The sequence below is a fragment of the Nematolebias whitei genome, chromosome 9, assembly GCF_014905685.2.
Source record: "Nematolebias whitei isolate Nwh7 chromosome 9, NemWhi1, whole genome shotgun sequence".
Classification (NCBI taxonomy): Eukaryota; Metazoa; Chordata; class Actinopteri; order Cyprinodontiformes; family Rivulidae; genus Nematolebias; species Nematolebias whitei.
This window is the reverse complement of record NC_056506.1, coordinates 2,538,037-2,547,320: the sequence shown is the minus strand read 5'-3', so window position 1 is coordinate 2,547,320 and position 9,284 is coordinate 2,538,037.

The window sequence follows — 9,284 nt, the reverse complement described above, 5'->3', positions numbered from 1 at the left end:
CACTGTGTAGCACTTTATCTGTTTAAAACAGTTGCAAGCTTCAGATATTTTACAGGTAAATATTTGTATTCAAGTCAATGAGTTTTCACACTATTTTAGCTGTTTGGGTTTACACAGAAGTACTGTTATAAGTCACCTTATTCAAATGTGGGTACCTTTTTGTAGGTTTTACCCCAATTCATGAATATTTAAGTAAATGCTCTCTGGCAGTGTTACTTTTATGTGCTTATTTTTCAACAGTTACCAGTTACCAAGCTCTTTTTAGTGTATTTTACTCTAAAGCACTGAATTTTTTATAAACCTGCAATTTTTCTAAAAGTCTCACAGCAAATCAGTTTAAAGCGTTTTTTAAACCGTTCTGTTCCAGAAATTTGCTATTTTAACAGTTACTCATAGAAGCAAGTGGTGAAAAGAAAAAGAACAGTTGATGATGTGTCAGGATTAATCAGTCTCTCTTCAGAAAAACTGTTATTACTCCTGTCCTCCTGTCAGTAACTTCTATTTAAAATTAAATAGGAAGATTTATTTTTTAGGTGGCAACTTAAACAGAAAAGTTTCTTTTTCCTGATAAGTTTACTCTTATTTAGTGATTTTGCAATTAAACGTGTATTATCTCTCCAGCAAATGAGTAAACTGTTCAACTCTGTGAATATTTGAACCGTATCTTTTAAAAAGTTTCTAATTTTATTTTGTACCTTTTTCTTAAGGAATTATCAGTGAATAAAAATGTGTTGGTAAATGCTTCTCTGCATAAATACCCTTCACTTTTTAAATGCAAGATAACTGTGATTATTCAGCTAGAGGAAGTTTGTTAACTCAAAAATGCCTTACAGAAAAATAAAAACGTTTAATTTCACTCTTTAAACCTAAAACTGAAGTGAAACCGTGATTTAAAGTTTCTCCAGGAGGGGGAAGTGTTTAGCTTTCTACCAGCAGGAGTCTATGACGACTTCCTGTGACGTTCGGTTGACATCCTGTTGTTAGCCGCTTAGCTTAAAGTTAGCTTCGGCTAAACTCGGTTAAAATCAACGTTTCTGAACGAATTTAAGCGTAAACGTGGCGTTGGTTCAACAAGCACGACTGTTATGCATGAACATGAGTTTTTTGGACATATGGCAAGTTTTATTTAGTGATTTTAAACACAGCGAAGCTCTCGGTTGCAGCCGAGCTCATTTCCGACATGGAAGAAGTGACGTGACACGTCACTCATCCGGTCGTTAGCTGTTAGCTTAAAATTAGCATCGCTAGCGTTGTTCAAAAACATCATTTAATGACGGATTTTAAACTCAAACGCGGCGAAATTTCAACATTTATGCTTCGAAGAACTTAAGCAGCATATCAGAATACAGCTTTTAAGCGCTTTTCAGCTTTAAAAAGCAGATTTTATTTCCCTATGAAAACGAGTTTCATTTCCGGGTCACTGACTGACACGTCTCTCATCCAATGAGAGCGTTCCACGGCAGCAAATTCCAACCAATCACTAAGCGTTTCTAGCAACCAGCATGTTAGATTAGCCTGAAATCAGTTCGTCAACTTTTCGTCTTTTAAACTGTCAAAATGCACTTTTTCTGTTAAAAATTGTAACGAATCAACTCTGAGCTTAGCTGAGACTTCGTCCAGTCTTTAAAACGTTTCTCCATCTATTCAAAATACTCGTTCAAACTTATCAGAACCGAGCCGGACCAACAGGACCTCCGTCCGTTTGGACCGTCTTTAAACAGAATAACGTTTTCCACAGCTCATCAGCTTAGTTACACGTAACAGGCGTACAATTTCAGCTTTAAAAACACTTAATGACACTATTTCAGCTTTCATAACATCACTAGCCCAACACGCTTAAACATGCAGCGTTTTGACTTCAAAGCGGCGCAGCTTGAGCTGCGTTTCAGCACAGCTGATAAACTGTTACTTTTCTTCATGCCAACATGTAAAAAACAATTTTTACACGAAATACACAGTCATTTATGAGCACGTAACGGGCCACCAATATGTAGTATGACATATGCGTATATATTCATACATTTTAAGACGGGTTCTTCATTTTTCTGACTGTGTAAATGCGTGCATTGAGTTTAACAGAAATGTAACGAGAGACGTTATTTATCTTTGACCCATCAAATGAATGCGGTCATTTATTTGCAGAATCAAAGTTTAACATCAAACATTTACATTAATTTGGCAAAATATGAAAACAATAACAATTTCAAGTTCACAGAAAGTGGACAATACGGCGATTGTCCTCACTTCTCAGCAGAACCACAGACATCAATCACACGGCGGTGATTGAGAACTTTGCTTCAGATATTTCTAAAATATCTATAATGATTTTAGGAGAAAAGAGAGTTTAAGATGGAAAATGGAGATTTATCTTACAGAGAGATGTGTGAGGGAATTAATCTGTTTGACCAGAAACGTGCACGCTCTTTGGGGAATCAGCTTGCCCACGGTACACTTGGTCGAAAAATAGAACCTTCTACCTGGTTGATGATAAAATCAGCGTCGGCGTAGGGTTCCTTTCTGACTCTTTCAGCGTCTCCATGAGGACAGCCAAACCCTTAGAGAGTCGTACGAGGTTATCCAAACAGAAGTTGTAACTCCCAAAATCCTCTCTGCAACCTGTCTCGTCAGAATTCTGAACTCCTTCAGAACTCTCTTCAGAGAGTTAAACTCTGGAACTCTTTACTCCTTAACTCTGTTACTCTCATGTTGAACTCATTCCTGAGCGCAGCAACTCCTGAACTGGGAAGTTGCCACATTTTAAATGGGTCGACTTCCGGGTCATTTTAGAGCTCTCTGATTGGTGGATGGACCAGATCAGAGGTGTGGTTTGTGATGTAAGGTGTTATGAAAAGTCAAGGGCAGAGAATGAGATAGTTTAAAAACAGACAGAAAGATTATTGGAGAAAACCAGACTTCGTGGAGTCAAACTCTCCTGTATCTTCTGTGAAGATTAAACATGACATTTCTTCTCAGTAAACATTTTAGTTGACCGAAACCTGACTTTTAACATACTTACAAATTTGCTCATTGAAGACAGAAAAATCAAGAAATGCATATTAACCTGATTTCTTCTTTGAATGAGGAATAAAAATCATTACTTACTGTTTATGTAAATAAAATGAGTAGTTCTCTTCAACCTGTAAACATTGAGTGAACTAACACAATTTGATTATCAAACATTTGTAAAATAGTAATGATCATAGAGAATTGTCTTTTCTACTTGATTACTTCAAGAAAGAAAGTCTCCAGATGGCTCAAACTGTATTTCTGGATGCAGATCAATGAAATAACAGTCTCTGTCCATCTGGTCAGTTTTGACATGGGCCTAGTTCACTACATGAGGGACAGATGAAAATGTGTCCTCAGAGGACGGGGACATGTCAGGATCTGATGATCCAGGATCAACAGGGCCAGGATGGATCAACAGGACCAGGAGGATGGATCAACAGGCAGTCAGGGAACAGAGATGAACAACCTGAGGAACAATTAGAACACAAAAAAAATACATGAGCAGGACAGAAGAAACTCACAGACAAGAAAATTAACTCAGTCCTGCAAAGAAAAATATTAACAATGGAAAATAAATTTTGACATATTTTTACAAAAGATCAGATGAAGACAACTGGCATGAAGAAGAACTTCCAGCTCCATCTCAATGAACCTGTGATAGTTTAATAAGTTGTTTTGTTACTGTCCTACAGTTTATTGATGCTGATTTATTCTTGTAATAATTCTTATTTCTTGTTCTGTCTTGAAAGAGTCTCATCTCAACTTGACCCATGATTACCAAACACTAAACTAATAATATAAAACTAATGTAAATGAACAGTCCTGCAGTAAATACCAACTTTGTGAAGGTTATGGTGTTAAAGTAATTTTATTCAAACATCTTGATTCAGCTGTTATTGATTAATAGAAGACAGAAAATGAGATCTTGTACCTTTGTGATACTTTGAATGCAACATTCACTTCATGAAGTCATTCTCCTCTGGTTTACCTGGAAAACATGAAAACATTGACTCATCTCCACAATCACGTTTTTCTTTAATGATAATGTCACAATTTATGCTGCAGTCTTTGACAAATGATCTATAACTTGAACTAAATGACGTCAGTCTTGTTGTCATGTTGTCATCGTTCTTTGTTAAATCAGGTCTCTCTTGTAAATGAGTCCTCGAGGCTCAATGAGATTTACCTGTAGAAATAAAGGTTGAATGAATCTCTCAGAACAAAAAAGGACAAATATTTTCTAGTTGAGTTCAGTAACTGGAATTACCACAAATTAAAAAAGATCACCTTTCAAAATGTAAGCAGTAATAGATATTTTAAAACGCTGAATTAGAAATAGACCCGTTTAAACCGTCATGTTGCAGAGCAGCTGCAGTTAAAAAACAACTAGCAATTTAACATGTTTCATTAACTAAAACTGGAGACATGAAGTATTAATGTTGATAAATTGTGGTACAGAACAGTCAGATAACGCTTCACAATGGAGAAAAAGTGTCGTATTTGCATCAACTTACCGGAAAAACACGGAAAATGAACTACGTTCAATGCTGAACCCGCTGCTGTTTGGAACTCTTTGCCGCTTCATGACCCACGTGACATCCGCATTCCATTCTTTCTATGGGAGTCTATGGGAGTGTCGCAACTCTCTCTTTACAGGGCTCTGGCGCGCACCACACTTTTCTTCAGAAACTGGTCACACCCCTTGGTGTCGTCATCTCCGCTCATAGGACAGCCTACTCTTACCATGTGACCAGCATCTCAGCCAATAATACTTCCATCATTGATGTAAACATCCAAGTGTCAGGATTGTTGCAGGGTGCAGGCGTGTAACTAAAATTCCTTCCTACCGGAAACAAAAACCCGGAACAAAGGTTCTGCATCAGTTTAATATACATTTATATTGCAGACCGTAGGTATACACGACTTTCAATAACATAACAAAATATAATACTGATAGAAATATATTTCACTGTATTAAATTTTTAAAGGCTATGCTTGAGCTATCACTTTCAACATCTACATGAATATTGAAATCACCCATTATTATGACTTTATCAGTATTTAGTGGTAAGTCAGTGAAGAATTCTGAAAATTCAGACAAAAGCTGAGCATAGGAGCCTGGTGGACGATATATAACATCTAGTGAGATTGGCCATTCCGTTTTCCATTCAGGATGGGCTAGACTTAGAGACAGCAGCTGAAAAGTATTGCTACTACTAAATGGTTTAGTATTAATTAATAATCCTGACTGAAAAATAGTAGCTACACTTCCGCCTTGACCTCCGCCATGTTCAAGGAACATTGTAGAGGGATTTGTGATTTGATATATATTGTAAGTTATGAGTTAAGCTCATAAGATATGCATTTATTATGCAAATAACCTCGTTGTGTGGGCACCACCTCTTTCCAGAGGAAAAATCAGTCTCTAACCCTCAAATTAAATGTAAACAGAAACGTGAATTCTTTTCTCGTGTTTGAAGGGCATCAAATCAGTTAATACACACAGATATGCCAAAATAATCACAAATTTAGTTGATTTTTATGTATTTTATTACAAAAATAATAATCGGATATATATCTAATGAAGATTATTCATAAAAATGAATACAAAAATTAATAACAAAATTACTTTGTGGCAAAGATTACTTAATTAAGATTATTAAATTCAGTGTAACTTTTTATAAAAGGCAGAATCTTGGACTGGTTTTCTTTGGGGTGTAGTTAAAATGGTGTCTAAATTAACTGTGGTGTGTAGCAAGCAATATTATTGTGATATATGATCACCAGAAAGGTATTAAAGATCTCTTGTCCTACCAGAATGAGTCGTCGGAATGTCCACAACTGCTTATGAGTGATGCCAGCGGTGCCTGAGATGCTATGGGTGACTAATACAATACAATACAATACAATACAACTTTATTTATAGAGCACTTTAAAACAACACTGTTGGCCAAAGTGCTGTACACTAGGACATACAAAAACATAAAAACCCCACACGTTAAAAATGTGAAATAAAATAAAGATAACAAATAAAATAAAACAAATAACTTAGAGTCATTAAAACCAACATTTCAAACTGAAGTAAAAGCCAAAGAGAAAAGATGTGTCTTCAGAGAAGACTTAAAAACAGGAAGTGAGCCAGCTTGTCTGACATGCAGAGGCAGCTCGTTCCACAGTTTAGGGGCAGCGACTGAGAACGCTCGGTCACCTCTCAGTCTCCTGTTGGACCTTGGGACGACCAGCAGCAGCTGATCTGCTGACCTGAGAGAGCGAGAAGGAGTGTACAGCTGGAGCAGGTCGGACAGATACTGTGGGGCGAGACCATGAAGACATTTGAAAACAAATAAAAGAACCTTAAAATTAATCCTGAAGCGAACCGGGAGCCAATGTAGTGATTCTAAAACAGGGGTGATGTGTTCTCGTTTTTTGGTACCAGTTAAAAGGCGGGCAGCTGCGTTCTGAACCAGCTGAAGTCGAGTCAGTAATGACTGGCTCAGACCGACATAAAGAGAATTACAGTAATCCAGGCGAGTTGTGATGAAAGCATGGATTAAGATCTGAAAATGATGTTGTGACAGAAATGGTTTGACCTTGGCCAGTTGTCTCAAATGAAAGAAGCTGGACTTGATCACTGATTTAATCTGCGTGTCAAGTTTGAAGTCACTGTCCAGCCTCCAGACTAAGAGGAGGATTTATCCTCAAAGGTCACCTGTCATCCGTTGGAGGGACCAAGGTCCGTTCACTGGCTCTTTTGAAGTCAGCTGGGATTTACCACTCTGCGGTGTCAAGGAGTTCTGGTTCAAATCTCAGGTTAATGCCAGGTTCTGCTTCTGGTTGTATTCCTTCCCAGGACATCTCACTAGGAGGAAGTTTTGCTCTGAAGTTTGCTCGAAGTTTGTTGATGTAGAAAGAGCGGTGAAGTGTATGAAGTAGTGTACGAAGTGAAGAAATGAAGAAACTGTGTGTCTGTGTGTTACAGATTGACCTAGGAACCTCCCCTCGGAAGAGGGATGGTTCATGACTCTGTCATGTTTTAAAGAAAATCACCGTCCATTTTCTCTGTCTGCCTTTTTAAGCCACACTTGTTTTAAAAGGAGAAAAATAAACATGATTATCTTAAAGAGAGGTTACTTTGAAAAGACATTTTCAATAACAAACATTCAGTTCTGAAGCTGTGGACATAACATGCAATGTTAATCCAACAGTTGTCACTGTTCATCTCCTGAAAGAAAATGTCAAGCACACAAAGGATTCCTTTAAAACTGTTATCTCCATGGGAAAATCCTGGGAGTAAAACTCCTCCCTGATAAAAGTTGACGTCTCGGCAGGTGTTCCACTTCGAGGCCAGCCGAACCACAAGCTCCCATTAAGACGATCTGTCCGTTTCGTGGGAAATGAGTCCATATTGGCAGTGAAGCCAACACAGCGACAGTCTTTATCACATTAGATTAGTGTCAACTGAGGAGTTTGTAAGCTGAGTTTAACACCTGCACAACAAAGTCTGTTTGTTCCCAAGGGAATAAATGCATCTCGTTTTAACAGTTTCAAACTCACAGGCATATATAGGATCTGAAGTGGGCACATGATCGCACTTAGGTGGTGGGATGTACTACCATTTCCACCTCCCCGGACCTGTGCCCACTCTCATATGTATCATGTAGACATTTAGGGTTTTGTGCGGAGATGAGGGGTGAACGGGCGCCGCCTGCTCTCTGGGCAAGAGGTGGGTCTGTGCCGGTCGCCACCTCATCCCCCCATTTTAAACGCACTGTATAACAACATGCATCAACACCATATTCGAGTGGGAGGAGGAGGAAGTGGGTCTGTTCATAATTTATTTATGCATATATAGATTTATTTATTTATTTTATTTTATTTATTTTTTTTTTCCCCTTTCACAAACACCTCCTTTCTCCGTGTGACACTAGGGGTCGGGGATGGAGGGGGGGGGGGGGCGCATTGTTGGGGTCTGGGCTGTGGGTGGGCTTTGGGCCTTGGGGGCGGTCAGTGTTGGGGCCGGTGCTTCGGTTCCTCCTGGGCTGTTCCGATTCTTTTAATCTAGGTTCCTGGTTGCGATGGCCGGCACTCTGACCGGGGTGGCTGCCGGCTTTCGGCAGGGGGTCGGCTATGGTAGTGTACGTGTGGTCATTGGTGGTGTAGGGCGGCGGTTGGGGGCGTGGCTTCACCTCATCCGGGCACTGGCTGGTCTTCCTGTGTGGCATTTGCAGTGGGGGTGCTGTGTGTGTGGGGGGGGGGGTGCATGGGTGGCGTGCTGGGGCGTCTCCGGGCCTATGGTGCGGAGCTCTTGATGTGAGAGCCGGCCCTCCTCGGCTGCGGCTCCCTGCTGCTCTGCCCCTTGGGCTGGGGCCGGCCTGTGGTCGCTGTCAGGTAGATGGTGCATGCGGTTGGCCCGACAGAGATTCTGTCGGGCTATCTGTGTGTGCCTGTTGGTTGCTCGGGTTGGGTTTTTGGTGGTCCCCCCTCTCTTGGATCAATTTGGGCCCCACGTTTGGTGTGGGGCCCACTCCCCCCGGTCGTGCCCCCCTTTGGCGGGGGACTCCCTTGCCGCCGGTGCATTGGTGGCTCTCGGTGTCTGGGCTGGGTGGTGGGGTGCACGTCGGTCTGCCCTGGTTGCTGCCTGGCGGGGCCTGGGTGCCCTGGCTCTGTCGGGGCTCTGCTAGGGGGTGGTATGGCCTCGGGGCTTGGGGCTCGGTGTCCATGGCCGGATCTACTTGGGGGGGGCATGGGTCGCTGGCCGGGCCTGTGGGCTCGTCGCTGCAGCTTCCTGGAGGCTCTGCATTGTGGTGGCTGGGGTCACCCGGTTCTTTCCTCTGCTCCTCTCTGGGGGGGTGCGGTTCTCCCTGTTGGGAGACTCTTGGGGCTCCAGGCCTGTGGGCCGCTCTGTGTCTGTGGCTCCGGTCCTCCCTATGTTGCCATTGTGTCCTGGGGGGGCGGGTCTGTGGGCCCCCGCGTCCACTATTGGGCATTCTTTTGGAGAAATCTGGTGGTGGTGGGCGTGCTTGCGCGGGTGTTTGGATTCAGGTGCTTTGACAGATGCACGCTAGGTTGGGTAGTGGTGGAAGCTAGATGATTCCTTGTGCGATGTCGAATGTTTCATGGTGATATTGTGGGTGGCATTGTGCTGTGCATGTTGTTTTGTCATGGTGGTCTCTCGCCTTATCTTCTTCTTTTTTATTATTTATTTATTCTTCTTTCTTCTCTTTCTTTAAAAAAAAAAAAAAAAAAAAAAAAAAAAAAAAAAAAAAAAAAAAAAA